The sequence below is a fragment of the Phyllostomus hastatus genome, unplaced genomic scaffold (assembly GCF_019186645.2).
Source record: "Phyllostomus hastatus isolate PE091 unplaced genomic scaffold, TTU_PhHast_1.1 phas_contig_29, whole genome shotgun sequence".
Classification (NCBI taxonomy): Eukaryota; Metazoa; Chordata; class Mammalia; order Chiroptera; family Phyllostomidae; genus Phyllostomus; species Phyllostomus hastatus.
In genome coordinates, this window is record NW_025333835.1 from 38605105 (window position 1) to 38623173 (window position 18069).

At 40.3% G+C, this 18069-nt stretch overlaps 1 protein-coding gene and 1 pseudogene across 1 annotated transcript in view; one reads left to right on the forward strand and one right to left on the reverse strand.

The window, feature by feature from the left end:
* The window catches only part of GPC6 (glypican 6), a 1006549-nt gene that overhangs the window by 23217 nt on the left and 965263 nt on the right, over positions 1 to 18069 (forward strand). The gene's annotated exons all lie outside the window — the stretch shown is intronic.
* LOC123818665 lies at positions 6820 to 17930 on the reverse strand (annotated as a pseudogene).

An 18069-nucleotide genomic window follows, 5' to 3' on the forward strand; every position in this document is an offset into this window, starting at 1 on the left:
GGCTTCAAACATCGCCTCGGCAGAGGAAAGAGAAGGTTCTAGAAGAAGAGTGAGTGGGAGAGAGCAATTTAAAACAATGGATGAAGGCAAAGATGCAATTATGTTGCGTTGTTAACTCTTCTTGTGAAAAAATATGTTATGAGGGCCCAAATCATTTAAAATCTAAGCAATTGACATATTATGACAGATCTTTCTAGATATTTTCCATTTTTAAAATTTATTTATCCATTGGTGCTATAAAATATTTAAATGGTACAAAAGGATTGGCATCTTCAGAAGCAACCATTCTTATAGGTATTTATGGTCCTTCCACGGATGTTTTATGCATACAGACATTTATAAATATTACATACACTCAAATGATAATATACTGTATCCATTTTTTATGCAGGTGTTTTCCCACTTACCTTGCAACTCATTTCATTTCAGTGCATTTCACTTGTTTCATTTCATTTCAGGAGTTGCCTCTTTTTTCTCTCCTTTCCAAAGGTTGCATTTTATTCCTCTGTATGAATTTACCAGACTTAATATCTCCAGTGGTCTATTGGTGGACCTCTAGGTGGTCTTGTTTTTTTTTTTAAGATTTTATTTATTTATTTTTAGAGAGGGAAGGGAGGGAGAGAGAGAGAGAGAGAAACATCAATGTGTGGTTGCTGGGGGTCATGGCCTGCAACCCAGGCATGTACCCTGACTGGGAATCGAACCTGCGACACTTTGGTTCGCAGCCCGCGCTCAATCCACTGAGCTACGCCAGCCAGGGCTAGGTGGTCTTGTTTTTGGTGTTACCAACTATAATCCGAGTATTCTTACATGTACACCTATTTATGCAAGTAGGAGTTTATCTCCGAAAGAAATTCCTGGAAATGAAAATGCTGGGGAAAAAGTCCCATCACTCGAACATTTCCATTGCCATTGCCATGGTCCTCTCTGTTGGTGGTGACAGTTTACTCTCTATCCTGCAGCACACGAGAGCAGCACACAAGAGCACTCGTGATGGTCAGGTTGCTCAGCCCGAGAAGGTGCTGTCCACGTGGTGGTACATATGGATGGAGTTTTGCTTTGTCTGCAGCTGCTCCTTGCCCTTCTTGGTGCTAGATTATTGATCTTCTATTTCTGAGACCCTTTGTTCAAGGGTATGTGCTATTCAACTTCAGATGGAGTAGGTGGATGGCTGGAGTATTTGACAGTCCCTTCTGGCCACTTTTCACTTTAGAATGATGCACCATCGCAGAAGAACACAAATTGTATAAATAAAAGTATACCTATTAAATATGCAGGGTTATTCACTGAAATGCTTTATTTCTGCATTTGGAATAGAAAACTGTGTGTGAGTCTGTATCCAAGGGAGTCCAGTATTCACTCACGAACACACATTTGTGCAAGAGCTTCATGAAGGACAATAGGTATATCTGACCATGAAATTTCTTAGTGGTCTGCTCTCTGAGTTTTTAAGTCTGATCTGTTTCATTTTAGACAACAGACATATGGCCCTAGCTAATTATGTGCTTAAAGCTGATGCATTTCCAAACCGTCGATGTTGCTCCACGGGGGACCTCAGAAGCAATGACAGTAAGATATGTGATCAGAAAGGTAGTGGAATGTGTGTAGAGTGAAAATCTGACCTGTAGAAAAACCCACCATATGCTCTGAAAGATGGATTTGTTAAGACATATGTGTTAGTTTTCTTTTCGTCTGTGTAATCTGTAGCAACTTATTTGCATAGATGAGCTGTTTCAAGTGTCCACGTGGTGGGCTGGAGCCAGCTCATCCTGGGCCACACTGGCCAGTTGTTAAATTTGCAGGCATTTTGTGAGGTGGCTGGCCTCTTCCGTTAGTGGCTGGCAGTTGGTGGTGGTGGAAATGTTCACACCACAGACATTGGCAAGCACTGGCAGTCAGGGCCTCTGTTCCTGTAAAGGAGGTTGTGAAACACGTACCAGTCCAGCACTGTCCACATGTGTGTGTAATCCATCCTCTGCCCCCAAATGGGGAAACTCTCTGAACTCTTAAAAAGCCATTCGCTTGCAGAGTCTGATTTCCAATAAGCAGGTTAAAGTAGAAATTTGTTCTGTTGTGCCTTCCTCATCAAAACCTTAGTCATGCTTTATAGGTTAATTTCACTTTCTGTAAGTCCAAATAATGTTCATATGTATCATTATTGTGTTCCCTTAATATGTGTATTATTTCTCAGTTGGTTTTGGATATTTTTCACACCTAAAGGATCTTTTGGCAAATAAGATAATGGAGACATCCTAACAGTATGATTTACCAAGGTTTTCTGGGGTAGCTCACAGCCCTAAGGTGCAGAAGGGTAATGTAATATTTGATGGTTGGAAATCAGACAGTCTGGCCAAAGTGCTGCTACGGAGTTAGAGAAACATACATTTAGAAGGATGGTGAGAGTTATTATGATGCAGTACCCTCGTTTGTAAGAAGGAAGAATAGCATTAACGCTATTAGGATTCATATGCATTAGTATTTGAATTGCCCTGATCCAACATAGCTTGAATCTTACGTGCTTTGTATTTGAATGCAGAAGCCGAGCGCCTTAGGGCCTGAAAATGAGTAATATGTGGAGGTTGCAGTGTTAATTTTTCCCCTCAATATTAAAATATGGAAGAATGGCTGTTATCCGGTCAAATGTAGGTAATGTTAATAACTTGATCAGAATTTAAGGAGATTAAATATCAGAGTTAGGGCTGTGCTGGTAAATATCCTTTATAAAAGGCAGAAGTAATAGAGAGTTGTATATAGCCTTGTGGCTTTTGCCATTCTATAAGTAATAAAATGTGATTTATTTTGTACTCTGTCAAGAGGCACAAAGACATAATGACTTAGAAATCCTGCATGATAATGAACTGGAAAACTCATGTTTTCTGGATGTGAAAAGGATTATAAACAGACTATGATACCTATTTCAGTTTATGACTTACCGATCTATAAAGAAAATGACTTGTAAAACCCAAATTAAGCAAGAGTAGGGGTAGTTGACTAATAATGAAGGCCAGCTGTACTCGTTTCTTTTAATAGCGATACTGCAGGATTAAAAGTGTGGTGGTTTCCATGTCAGAGCTCTGGGAACGTGAGGAAGACATTTCTTAGGGTCCTGATGAATTCAGTTTTGTTACAAACTAGTTCGTTTCAATGTTAAGAATGAAAATTTTTAGGAGTGTGATTTTCTTCTACATGACAATTTAAAATTGCACTAATGTGAGTTCTTCCAAGAAGGCATGAGATTGGGTATGAAAGGCCTTGTTTTTCCACCTTGATCTCTTAAATCACTCATTTGTAGTTTTCAGCAGAGTTTTTTTTACTATAGATTTCAGTTCATGAGGTAATTCATGCCAGTTTCCTCTTCTATTATTGTATTCCAATGATTCTTTTGAAAAATCCGTTTATATATTTGAAGATTCATGAGGATACAACAATTCTTTTGTTTTTCAGTCTAAAAACTCAAATCCCTATACCTTGCCTTTGATATTTTATTTCTAAATGATCTCATTGTAGTCTACACGAAGGTGAAATATTATTTTCTATCACTATAATTTTTTCCATGCCTAATTTCAGAATTTTGGGACAAAAACATTCTGTACAGTCTTGGGAATTTGGAAAAAGCCATGTATCATTAAAACAATATCGCCTATTTTCTTTCTAAAGGCTGATATGGTGTGGCCAAATTAACAGTTTGTTAGATTATACACTTAAATTTTCATCAGCGTGTAGAGACAATGGTGTATATATGGTCAGGGTTTTTACATAACAGATGAAAAATAAAAAAAGAATAGATATACTTAGACTAGTAGACATGGAGCTCTTGGGGAAATGTGTTGTTATAGCTCTCTGTGGAGATACATGTGTTGTTAAGCATATATATTTTTTAACTTGTCGATAAGGCTAACTGAAATACCGTTTTGCTTTATTCACTCGTTCTCTGTAACCTTAGTAACTAGCCCCTTAATTTAGATTGTATCCATTTTGACCTAAAAATAAATGATCTATATTTGCATAGTATTTCAGGGCTCATTTTTAGCATTTCTTGCACCGTAAAAGGTGTTTTAAAGTGGGTCCTGTGCATTCCTGTGTTGTCAAACATACCGTGAAACCCCCTGGGAAAGTCTCTGTGTAGTTCCTAGAACGGAGAGCCTCCGATGCTGCCTACCCGGGACTTGATCTGCCCATCCAGCCGCAGGGTGAGATATATCAGAAAGGGCCCAGTTCATGTGGACAATCAGCAGTAAAGTAGAGAGAACGTTCTTGGATAATCTTGGCTTAGAATATTAAAAGCTGAGTATTAGGGTCCTCAGTCCATGAGAAAGCCTATAAGGTGCCAGACAATACGTTAGGCACCTGGGGACATAGCCATGAACAGGTGAGCGTGGTTTCTGCCTGCACAAGGAGGTGTGGTGGGAAGGACGTGGGTGGACACAGCACTTCTGGCTACCTGAAGGCCAGCCCTGAGTGAGTGAGAGCTGCAGCGCACCGCTGCAAGCATTCTGGGTATCTTTGTGTCGGTGCCCTGTGCCTCAGCTGGGGCGGTCTTATTTGGAAGCACACGCACGTGGAGTTGCTTGGTAGGATTGGCTCATTGAAGCCAGAAAAGTCTTTTCAAAGTGCTGCTTCTCTGGTTCAAGCACGGGGATGTCTTCCCCTGCTACTAGAAAGAAGACATAGTTACTTAACGTGGATGTCATACGCTCCTGGAGTGGTAATCTCCACTCCCAGCACAGCGACCAGAACTCGAGTTCCCTCCGGGACCCCCCTGCTCTCATCTCTGCCTGCCCGGCTTGCAACAAGTGACCTCTGGTGCGTCCTTCCCATGGCAGCTCCACTTGCATGTCCTCAGGAAGCCTGCCTTGAACTCTTGGCCAAGGTCAGAGCCTCTTTTCTTCCTCCCTCTAGTGTCTTTTTGGGGGAGCACTCATCACAGTCGTCAAAATCTAACTTAGTGGAAACAAACAAGATGATCATTAGATCTACAAAACGTATGGAATAAGTTCATTTTTTATCATCGGAAGAGCCAAGGAGCGGGGTGAGGATAGGTTTGGAATTACACATTTCACCCTAGAGGCAAGCTGCTTTTTGTGAGCAATATTATTTTCTGAGTGACTACGTGCTTGCTGAGTAATTGGGGGCATGTCACAACTTAGGAAATAATCTAATACAGTATTGACTTAGTCAGGGTTCTATCAGTGAAAAGACAATAAAATTAAATTTTGATTTATTAGCACAGGCATGTGAAGCCTATAATTTTAGAAGTGAGCATCCTCGTGACATTTGTCTCTCATTCTATCAGTTGAAAGTTTGAGTATTGATTTCCACTTCTGTATTTATCAATATAATGAATATTGATTGTCATAAAAATGTCCCCTTGACATTTTACAGTCCTAGGGTATCTTCTAAATACAGAAGTAAATCAAGGTGTGTGTAATTCTGTTGTCACATGTTTCTCTTTGTAATTCTCCCTGCCTTCCTCCTCTCTGTTTTTTCCTGCTTTTCTCTCTTTCCTTTTTTTTCTTTTTCATTAAATGAGTAGCACATGAGCCCATGCCGCTGGGTAGAAGTGTGCTGTATGTACACTGACACCAGAAGTATAAGTGCAGGTTAAAAGCCCCCACAGCCACCTATGATCTCTTGCCTCTTCTGCTCAATTGATGTTTCCCACCAGGGCCTTTTCTGAGTGTTGACATGTATGAACACATGCACAATATTATATGTATATCTTTATAGGTACATAGATCACATTTACATCAGGAGATAGAGAGTATAACTTTGTCAAGCGATGTGCTTTTTTTTACAAAAAAATTAAAAATCATTTTATTTCTGCACACCTAGATTATTTTTTCCTCCTCTTCTCTGTAAATTGCTTTTCAAATGCAAAATGCTTTCAAGTTCTACTTAAAACTTCTTACTGAAGCCCTCTCAGAGTCTCTTATCTAGAACCCTTTTCTGCCTTTCCCACCTTCATATATTTTTATATTCGTCATTTTTTTAAATGTATTTCTGTGTTTATTCCACAGGAGGTGGAATCCGAGTGGACATTTCCCCCAGTATCCTATACTTTGGGGGACTTTAGAGAGCTGACAGCAACACTGCTTTTCCGTTGCACCGGTAGTTGGAGACCAAATGAGAATCAGGATAGAAAATCAGATAAGTGGAGATTAGAGTAACGAATGGAGATTGAAGCTGATTGTAGATCTCCATTGAGATCCCAGGTGGGAGGGGCTCGCTGCCAGCTCCCCGCAGAATGTCATGGACGGGGCACTGTAGTTAATGGCACATCGGGACAACCGAGGCCTCTGCCGTTTTTTCCTGTGGACCCAAAAGCAAACAGAAAGCAAATTCATTCAATAAAAAAGGTTGAGTTTGTATTGCAAGACTGATTCCTTCCCCATCATCCACTTGTTCTGATAATAGTTTCCCCTTCCCTCAGTGGTCAGGGGGCAGGAGAGGCCTGGAGTGCTATTTGGGTAGAAGTGTCTCCACAGGGAACTTTAGTGCTAGGGCAAAAATGTACTCAGCTGCAGACCTTGAATGTTTGTATGTTATCTTCGGTTCCACCCAATTTTGGACTCAAATAAGTTACTTCAGATTGATTTAATGATCAAATCTGCTTGTCTCCCTGTCCCACTTGCCATCTCCTAAGACAAGGTGTTGTTTGGAAAACACTAAATAACAGCTTTCAGGAACTGCTAAAGCTTAAGGTAAAAGTACTCAGAAATCTTTGACATAGAAATTACAATTTAGATAATGCCTAAAGCCACTGGTAAAAATGGAGGCTTGATGTGCATCAAATGAAGCTTCAGAGCGTATGTAAACGCGTCAACAACAGCTCATCCGTCCTGCTAAAGCTCCCGCAGTGCACAGCTCCTCCCGACCGCGGTCCTGGAGGAGGCTCTGTACACCGCTTCGGTTTTGATGGAGACAGCAACGCCATCAATTAGTGGAAAGTGGTTTTCGTTTCCTTCCCGGTCATTTAATTGTCACACGCCATGCCACTCAGTGAATGTCTTCTTGTCTGTCACATTCACTAAGGAGTTGATGAGTAAGTTTTTGTGACAGCAGCCCATTGCCCCTGAAGCCGCCCACGAGGGGCACGTCCAGCCTCCCACAGAGAGCGTGGTTGGAAAAGGATTTTAGGGAGTTCATGACCAAAGGGAGGGGACCTCAGCTTTGGTGTCGGTTCCATCACAATGTGTCAAGGTAGCCTCGTTACCTGTGTGCCTCAGGACCACGGTGTGACCAGTGGTGGCATCATCAGAACCCATACTGGAGAGAGGGCTGTCATCCTCTGGGAAGGTCACTGGAAGCTCTCTTGCTGAGCATACAGAAGGCCCCGGGGTCCCCCTTGTTGAATAGACTGACGTCAGAGGAGTCTGGCTCTGTCCTCCAGAAGCAGGTGGGCTCGGAGGAGAACCCCCAGCGGATTGCAGCTGCAGCATCGCGGAGGCTGCCTCCCCAGCAGCTGTGGGTGTGAGCTCCTCCAGAGATTTCAAACCAAGTAAAACACACGCCTGGGAATAGCCCAACATAAGTAAGTAATACAACCATGTTGAGCATTTTTCAGGAAGATCAGATGAGTGATTTAAATGTTTACTTTGTAACTTTTTTTCTTAAGCTTGAGCGAATCTGAGAATCTTATTGTTAGACATAAAGGTTCATTTTGCGTAGGCTTTCGTGTCCTCTGGAAAGAAATATGAATGAAATATCCCCGCCCTTTATGTATTGTGAGTGCTATTTGATTGTTAAAATGGGAACTAGTAATGCTGGAAGGTGAATTACTAATTTTCCCTAACAGACTTAAAATTTAGTAATGGTGCTTTTCCCATTAAAGAACCAGGACTTTCCAGCTACCATAGATGACTAGTAATTGATTCTTTTAGTTACTTGCACTAAACATAACTAGTGAACAGTCAGACATTCCTTCTTAAGTTGTATAAATTCTGAAATCAAGTTTATTTTGTGCCAGTGGGATTATAGTAATGTATTGAATATCAAGCTAGAATTAGTTTTTTAACTGATAGTAAAAAATACTGATAGTAACTCAGCTCTTTGGATGATAATGAGGTAAACTGGACAATATAAACCAGGCCATTTTGGAGCATCTTAGTTTCAAGTTTGGAAATATGACTAGTTTGAATGATACAATAATTATCATTAAGTTGTAATTCTAATAACTTAGCTTTGAGAACATGTAAGTTGTCTTTAAATTATACATTTATCAAATGAATAAGATAAAGAAAATTAAAACTTGGGTGGAGCTTTAACCATGATATATGAATTTATATTACCTTTGAAATTGCCTTTTAAAAATTCCAACAGTAGTCACTTTATTTGGGAAATAATTTACAGAATGATGAATGTGAATGATTTTGAGCAGTGAATTTTAAGAGGGAATTGAAGAATGAGGTGATCCATTGTCTGTGTGTATACATACATATATGTATGTATATGTTAGAAAATGTTTAAATGAGGTGATTAGAATGGAATCATTGTGTTTATAAGCCTTTCAAAACACAGATTGTTAAAGTACAATGCACCAGGTTGTGAAGATTCTTAAATAATTCATGTAAGTCATCAGAGTGGAGTTCCAACAATTTATTCTGGTCTTATTTGGATATACTATCTGTGAAAGATTCAGTAAATGAAGGTATAAATATTCATCTGTTTCATCGCTGGTAGCAGCTGAGAATTCCTGAACAGGCAGTGGACCACAGAATCCAGATCTTCGATGCCTGCTCGTACCCACCGACTTATCCAACTTTATTCCCATGCCAGAGATCAGCAGTTTGGGAACATTTGTATTGATCAGCTGCAGAAACAGAATTATACTTCTTTTTATTAGAATTTGGAAAAGTTATTACCTGGTTACCTAGACAAAGACACGTGGTAGGCTTTATTCCCATGAAAACTTAGGATAAAGTGCTTAAGGAACTGGCAAAAATGGTTTACCCACTTCTCACAAAGCTACGACCTGAAATACAACTTGTAAAGCTAAATGTGAATGAATTGTATGTACCCAAGAAAGGTAAATTGTCTCCTTATGGCTAGAAAAAAAACTTTTAGTTCTCTCTGAAATTTAGTTCAAATTATTTTTACAAAAATAGAGTCCGAATCCTATCTAGGTAAACAGAACTGCATTTAAGAGCTATATTAAGGAAAGTTGAACATATAATGCATTAGTAATATTTCATATCTAACAACAGACTCAGTCCCATGCTGCTAAGCCGATAGAATTTATTTGCCTAAAAGTTAAAAATGTATTTTACATGTCAAGATTTTACTATTTGTCACAAAAAATATATATATACTTTGGATTTTTGTTTATATTATTCCCTCTAAGATCCAGAGACGGATTTTCTCTTTTTTCCCCCAAGGGAAATATGTGAAGTTGTCCTCACATAGCTTCTCCTTAAGAAATTTAAAACTTTGAGGTAGTTGGAAAAATTATTCATCTAGGTGTTTACTCATTCATTTAACAATTATCTACTAAACATGAACTAGGCCACAAAAACAAAGGAATAATGTGCCTTTGTTTGGGGAATGTGAGAAATTTATTCTGGAAATGAATATAGATTATGTCTTTCTCCTTTATATATCCTTTTGCAATCAGCACAAAAACAGTACGTTAAGTATCAAAACATAGAATTCTATGCTATAATGAATGGATTTTAGAGGAGGACATGATCCTATGCCACTTGGAGATTTCATTATAAAATATTTATAGTGTGACTATATTCATTCATTTATTCACTATATATATTGAGTGCTTACTCAATATACCAGGCATTTTTTCAGGAGCCTGAGACAAATTCCCTCCAGAAAATTATTTTCATTTGAAAACTATTAACAAGTAGCATCTGACCTCAGAAATTTCAGCTTAGTTCATTGGCATTTCTTTTGCTTACAAAGGGCCCATGGCTTTCTACTATAAATATAAGTATGAATGCATAAAATGTCTCTTTAATGAATATAAAATATATATCCACTGTTTTTGAAATTTCCTGAATAAACATTTATGGAAATGACTGTCTATAAAGCACCTAATTCTAATTTTGATATAATGGTTTCCCTGTGTTTTCAGAGTACTTCAGTACACCGGCATTGTATCGCAAACCGAGTCTCATCTCAGACCGTGTGAAGACTGGGGGGAACACGTCGTGTGGGGAATGAGGAGGGATTTGAGGCCAAACCCTGGGGAAAGTTCAGTCCCAGCTCACGCACTCACCAAGTTTGATTGTGTGTTCAAGCCTTGTGAATTTGAGCTCTTAATCAGGCAAAATGCTGAGGAATATTACAAGTCCTGCTTGAGAAGGAAAGCCTTTGCTGATTATAGACTAACCTGCGTGCCAGCGCTGACATGTTGCGAACAGATGCACTAATACATTGCAACTGTTTTCATCTCATTGAGGGAAAGGCTGTTTTAAAGTTCTTAATGGTTATTTTTCTAAAAATGGTTCATTTAAGACCTTAATTGGGTACATGAAATGTTTCTTTTGTCATCGATCCTAGTATGTTCACATTAACAACATGTACTAAAGGATCCTTTTGTTTTAAGCAGTACACAGTTTTTTGAGGCACAGAAATGAGAAGAGCTTCATTCTTGAGAACACCGTTTGAGTAGACAGCAAAGGAGAAACAGACCTCAAACAGGGTTTAAGTGGAGGTGCAGGATTCAGTTAGTGTGTTATATTAGCTGTCTAGCACGGCCATCACAAAACCCCAGACTGCGGGGCATAAATAACAGAAGTCTGTTTTCTGACAGCACTGGAGGCTGGAAGTCCAAAATCAAGGTCTGTTTCTTCTAAGGCCTTTCTCCTGGACTCGGAGATGACCACCTTCCCGCTGCACCCTCACTCACACGGCCACCTTTTCTGTGCACGTAATCCTGGTGTCGGTGTTGTCCACATTTCCTCTCTGTAGGGACACCGGTCTTACTGGATTAGGTTCCACCCTACCAGCCTCGTTTTCATTTACTCACTTCTCTAAAGGTCCTATCTCCACACGTTGTCATGTTCTCAAGTATGAGGGGTTAGGGCTTCAACTTGTGATTTTTTTTTTTTTGTGGGGGTGCCTGGAGTAGGGGATCCAATCCAGTCTGTCACAGCTAGGAAAACTTTTAAGCACTTCAATTGGTAACCACCAAGGTGAAAACATTTACCTATAGCCAAGCGAGCACTAAGGAAGGTGTGGGGCCCCAGGCCAGGAAAGATGAGCAAGTGAGTCCTCAGGGCTTAAGCTTTCTCATCTCTGGTTGTGCAAATGTCAAATAAACAAACCAGGGTCCTTTTTACCTTTGATGCAAGAGACCTTTTTACTCCGAGGTTAGTCAGGAACAACCGTAAAAAATACCCGCAGCTTTGGCTTTTTCACTGGCAATTTTATTGATCTTTACACTTTGAACTTAGAAAAAAATTGTGTGTGTGTGCATGGGCCCAAAATTGGGGGATGGCCCTAGGAGGGTGCCACGGGACGAGAATCTCCTAGAAGCGCGCTCTGGCCACAGAATACCTCGTGGTTGAGACTCCTCTGAAGAGGAGCCGGTATGGGGTGGGGATTTAAGGTCGCAGAGCTCAGGGTGCACAGGGTCCCTGGAGCCACCAGAGTGGCTGGCTGCTAGCTCCTTATACCTTCCTTTGTGGGTGCCTGGGGCAGGCGGCCGGGTGTAGCATCCCTCTCTGGGCTGACATCCCATCATTAATAGCCTGCTGCCTACTTGGCAACTCTTTGGGCATGTGGCTCTTATTTCTTTCCAGCTTACCTCTTTCCCCCCTGGCTAACTTCTTAGGTGGCTCGTAAGCAAGAAGTTATATTGTATGTCTACTGTATTCGGTCTCATACAGATAACATCCTTCATTTCAGTATTTTTAAAGGGAATAAGGATATGAATCAGTGCTTCCAAAGGAGTCATTCAGATACCAGAAGTGATGTCGCAACGTGGCCCCATGACTAGAGAAAACAGAACCCGGGGGAGGGAGGTTTTGCCTTATAAATCACTCCCCATGACATCTCCTGTAGCCTCATACCAACCCCGAAGGACATGATTTGTTTGGTTAATCATTAGTTAAATTACAATACTTTGCAAAGGTTGCTTCATAGTTTTACCGTAAGTGAAGAAATTGACGAATGAACTAGTGTAATGAAAATAAAGCCTGTTTTTTAGTGCTCGTTTTGCAAGTAATAGCCTGGTGACCATTAGCAAGTCCCTTCATCCCCCTCTGTTTCAGCATCTATCTCTATCTCTAAAATGATGAAGATAATATCTGCCAGCCTTATTAGGAGTTGTACGGATCAAATGAGATAATGCCAAGGAGAGTGCTTTATAAACTGCCGGGCATTATATGAACAGAAATGATGAATGCTGGTAGAGAAATGTGAGATTATATTGGAGGCTTTAAAAGCTTATGATAAATGCTTTTGCTTCTCAAAAATCTTGTCTATTCAGACTAAACCAAGGTGCCTTAACTATAACCTAATTCCTCAAATCCACATCTGAGCTTGATCTCCAAGTGTTCAGATTCCCAGAACCTGAACAATGAATTTTAGCTATACTGGGCAAGTATGTATCGGCAAAGAATGTGGTTAAAATTTGTTTAATATTCAATTTTTTGATTGTCTTTCACTTTTTTTTAAAAGTAGTTCTTCAAGTGTGTGGGATGTTTTGGTGAAAACATTGTGAACATTTTTTTGCAAGTATCTTTCCAATGGACTCTAAGGTTGCTAAGGGCAAGAATGATGTATCTGTCGTCTTTGTTTACCCAGCGACTGGCAAACCCAGTACCTAGAATTCTGTAGTAGCTTGTGGAATAAATCTAGACTAGGGAATATTTCCTTTATTCTTTAAAATTGACTTTTCTAAGAAAAAAGGTAGAGTTGAACCCCTTGGTGCTGTGCTCTTCACTTTTTAATCACACCCCTTATTTTGCAAATAGTTTTATATTATGTCCCAATGAATTAAATATCTTTTATATCAATACTGTAGTTCAATACTGGAGTGTATGGATGTTGAAATAATGTCCTTTCCAATAGTTGGAAGCACTGCAGTGCTTTGGTTTCACCATATGAGCTGAAGAGAGACATTTTGATTTTTAATTGTGATTAAAGTCACATAACATTAAATTTACATCACAGATGTTTAAGGGTGCAGTTCAGTTGTGTTATCGATATTTCCGTTGTGCAATAGACTTCTAGAACTTTTTTATCTTGTGAAACTCAAACTCTATTATCATTTAAAAACTAGTTTCCACACCTTTCTATATGCTGCTTCTATAAATTTTACTACTTTAGCTACTTCATAGACACATGTTTTTGAAACATATTGACATATTTTTACTTCTGCTGTCTCTCAGAGTCACATGGGAAATCTGGATTGTGTAAAATAAGTGATATTTTCATTCTCATTCATATACAAGAAAACTAGATACTTATTTTCTTTTTTTATATTTTATTTTTTAAATTTATTTTTAGAGAGGGAAGGGAGGGAGATAGAGAGAGAGAGAGAGAAATATCAATGTGCGGTTGCTGGGGGTTATGGCCTGCAACGCAGGAATGTACCCTGGCTGGGAACCGAACCTGGGACACTTTGGTTCCCAGCCCGTGCTCAATCCACTGAGCTACGGCAGCCAGGGATACTTATTTTCTTTAATAAGCATTAGAAATTTTGCCTTGCTAAGAGTAAACCGTCAAATAACAAGAGAATGAATAAAAACATTGTATATACAATAATTTGTAAAAGAGTAGGTGCTTTTTAAATCAAAACAGATTTGGATAAGGAAAGAAGAACCAGATATGCCTTTAAAAACGGCCTATTATTAAAGATCCACGGTAGTTTGAAGACCCTTTCTTCTCTAAGATACTTGTGGAAACCTTGTTTCACTTTCGCAGAGGATGATTTAGCTGGATCCTTGGTTCTCAGACTTGAGCGTCTATCAGAATCACCTGTAGGGCTTCTTTACAAAGCTTGCTGGGCCGAACCCCCAGTGCTGCGGATTCAGGGAAGACACCCCCGAACCTGATGCTCTCGGCAGGGGGGCCACCCTTTGAGAAACTGGTCTGGAGCAGCAGGTCCCCCAGATGTTCTTTGAGGTAAGAAGAGATATTTGGTTAAGACCTGTCCGATGGGTTTGGAAATGCCGTGCAATGATCACCTGCTAGGGGTTTACAGTGGCCATTTGACTGTGAAAGACTCACTGAGATCCTGCCTTCACGTAGCTTCTTTAACCTTGTTTTCATACTTTCCTAAACTTACTGGATGGCAGAACCGTCTTTTTACTCACATCTCTTACCTTTGGAAGGATACCCGTATTCTATTTGCATAATTTGAAAAGTGCTCTTTAACATAAAGGATAAGGAAAGTGTGTGGTTTTCAACGTCTCGTTTGAAAGTATAGGGTTATAAAATTCATGGTGAGGCAGGGCAATGAGTAGCTTATCTTTCTTCCTATCTTTAAAATCCATATGCTATAAATCCTTTTCCTACTGTGGAGAGAAGAAAGGATTTGTTCAAGTACTTTATGTTTCTTCAGAGATAGAAAGTAAAGGAAGTTAAAACTTTGCCTACTTTCATTCCTGTTTTTGCTTTGAGGTTTGTACCTGAAAAGTTCTGTCATGTCATCTTAAATGGATTGTTTGCTTTTTAATTATGATCTGTGTAAATTTTGCAGGAATAGACACAACTGGTTGACTGTGTAAATATTGTGGCTAATGCCTAGCCCGATGCAAGACTTGTGAGGTGTAATGAATGATACCTGCTGGCCACTGAAATGCACCAGGTGTTCTGCTTTAGAGGGTAGTGCCAGGTCAGTGATGAATGGCGTCTGAGGTTTTGCTTTGGTTCACCTACTGCGTTTTTTCACCCTTGTGTTGGAGGTGAGATTTCTGCACACGGTTATCACCCCCCAGAGTTCCCAGGCTCACCCGTGGAAGGATTAGAACAAAGATTTCTTTCTAGGAAGTGTAAAGAAAGTCTACCACTTCCTGTTCCTAATGCCAAGAAGAGGCACAGAACTATGTTAATTTTCTAAGTAAACTTAGCTTTGCAAACACACCATTTTCTGTATGCATAAGGTACACCCCTCATTTCTGTAGATATTTTTTTTTTCATCCAGGGCCAAATAATGTAACTGGCCAGCAAGGCTCTGCGAGTTTCCACAAAGATGCAAAGTAAACAAAGTGAAGATGTTTGACTCCTCCCATGGCACGTCGTTTAGCCCCCTCCTCCCACTTCTCATTCCTTGGAATTTTACATTGTAGATATGTTGCCTTTGAATATGACGTGCCTGTCTGTGTGCATGACAAAGTAAAGACAGATTGAAGCATGGTGTCTTCATATCGTGACGAATGGTTACCATGGTGTAGGCCACTCAAGTCACTACCAGCAGCCAGCTGTGCCCAGTAAGAGAATGCATTGTGAAGGCTGCTTTACGTATGTGCTCAGCGAATTCTCTAAGGCAGATGTTATTATCTTCATTATAAATGTCGGGAGCCCTGGCTGGTATAGCCCAGTGGATGGAGTGCAGTCTGCGAACCAAATGGTCGCTGGTTCGATTCCCAGTCAGGGCACATGCCTGGGTTGCAGTCCAGGTCCCCAGTGGAGGCACGTGTGAGAGGCAACCACACACTGATGTTTCTCTCCCTCTTTTTCTCCCTCCCTTCCCCTCTCTCTGAAAACAAATAAATAAAATCTTTAAAAAAATAAATAAAAATGTAGGGAGATCCAGAAAGGCCGTGTGGTCCACCTAAGGTCTTACAGCCAGCTGGTTAGCAGTGAGAACGGGATTGGAACCCGAATTTGGCCTCCGGGCCTGCCACGTCGCTTTCCCTCTTACTACGTGAGAAGGAGGCTTGCATAAAAACTAGAGCGATATTTCTCTGGAAGATAGGTTGAAGTTTTGAAAGGAGAAAAAATGCTGCTTTCTAAGTGAAAGCAGTTATTAACATGGATAAGAAACAACTCAGAATATTCAATTGTCACAGCTCAGTGTTGAATATCAGTGGACTGACTTCTGAGACTCGTTTGCCAAGGAAGCATTTTAAAAGAAGGAACTACAACATGCAGCTATTTTGAAACCACCTATTTGGAAAATTTTGATCTTCAGTGTGGAGAGCGAACACAGATGAATGTTGTATTGTGTTTATTGTGCATTTATTTCTTGACACCAGTGCCATTAGGATACTCCTGAACTTTAAACAAAAAAAGGAATTGCAATGTTCTTTCCAAATTTCAGACTATTGGGAACTGCTTGTGTTCATGTGTTCAAAAACAGTATTAATTGTGAGCCTGATTTTTTCTTTTCCTCTGGGTATCTTACATGGAAAGCCAATTTAATCTCCTAATACAGCCTTCATACTTAAACACTGACATGTGAACTGATGGCTGAAATAATATTTAAGAAAAGGGGACCTGTCAAACCATAGATGGTGCTTTCAACAATGCAATAAAAGCTACTTCCAGTGTAAGCTTCAGATGTTTAAAAGGAAGCAGCCTAATTGTTCAGAAAAAAATGATGAGAAATCAGGTAACTCTTGGTGACTAGGTTCTAAGTGATTAGGCCAGTAAGGTCACCCACAGTGCTACCTCGCTCCTACAAAGTGTCCTTTGTCCAATTGCTCACTCAGAGAGGACTTCTTGTTTGTTCTTCTCTTCTCCCAGCACAAAACAGGGAAGGGACCCAATGCGGTTTGTCAGTCGTCACGTCTCAAGGCTATTCCTGTTGGCTGGTCAAAACCTTGACCCTTTTGTCTGGCAGTTCCTTGAGGTGAGGTTGTAGGAATGCTGCCCTTGGAAAAAACAGAGAAGGGAGCCCTGACCCCTGTGGCGCAGTTGGTTGGGCATTGTCTTGCAGAGTGAAGGGTCACTGCTTGGATTCCAGGTCAGGGCACTTGCCTGGGCTGTGGATTCCGCCCTGGGTCGGGGCACTTGTGAGAAGGAGGGAATCACCGGTGCTTCTCTCTTTCTCCTTCTCCCTCTGTTCCCCCCCCCCACCCCCTGCCCCTCAAATAACAACAGCAACAACAACAACAACACCCAAACCAGAGCAGGGCATCAGTGGTCTTTGTCACAGCCTCATTGTGTCTCATGCTTTCTCTCACCCTGTAGGTTCTGGTGTTCTTTCTGCAGGACTACTCTCTTTCCCTCAGGTTCACACTTCGGTTTGAAAGTGCAAGCAGTCCAGTGATTTTCATCTGGTGTAGCGATTCTTCTTTAAGCACTCACTTAGTACTTATCGGCAAAGGAGCTCTTTTGCTCATTGCAGTGGAACCGATTCTGAATCTTCTGCGTGAGTTTCTTTGCCTGGAAGAAGTAGCCACAGCGCGGGCTTTGAAGAGCCCATGTTTGTCTGGGGTGGGACTGGAATGGGAGGGTGGAAAGGCGAGGTATGTAGGACCGGGGTAGCCTCTCAGTTTTACACTTTAACATGTGCCCTGATAATAGTCGTCCTGACTGAGATGGCATTAACAGTAAGTGATCATATTTACTACACAGCTTCTGAATTCAGAATTCACTAGGAACTTTTTATAAGATATGTTATTTAGTGGGATCAATATACAATATGTTATTTAATGGGATCAATATACAATCCCATAAAGAAACATTTTTACATTGTTTTTATAGGATGGTCAGAATTTTTATTTTTTTTCCTTTTGTTTTTGAGGAAGAGGGTGAAAGAAATAAAAAATACCTACTTAGAATAGGACCATCCTTTTGCTTGGAGTTGAAGAGACAAACTCATGAACTCTATGAGAAAAATTTGCTCACTGTAAGGTAATAGTTCTTAACTCAGAGGAATCTCTCAGAAATCTCTGGGGGGAAATTTCAAACAAAACACACTCACCCTTTACTCCCAGATTCCGGCTATCTCCGAGACTTTCAGAATCTAAGGAGAAGATTTCCTCCAAAAGTTTCTGTACTGGCTTTAATTCCCTCGGGCCCATCTCAGCAGCCCTAGCCAATGGGTTATAGTGAAAAAAAAAAGTTTCATGTCAACTTTCTCTTGAGACTCTATCCTTAAATATTAGGGAAACAGACCACCCAGGGAGGTTAATTGTTGCTAACGAAAAAGGCTATTTTTAA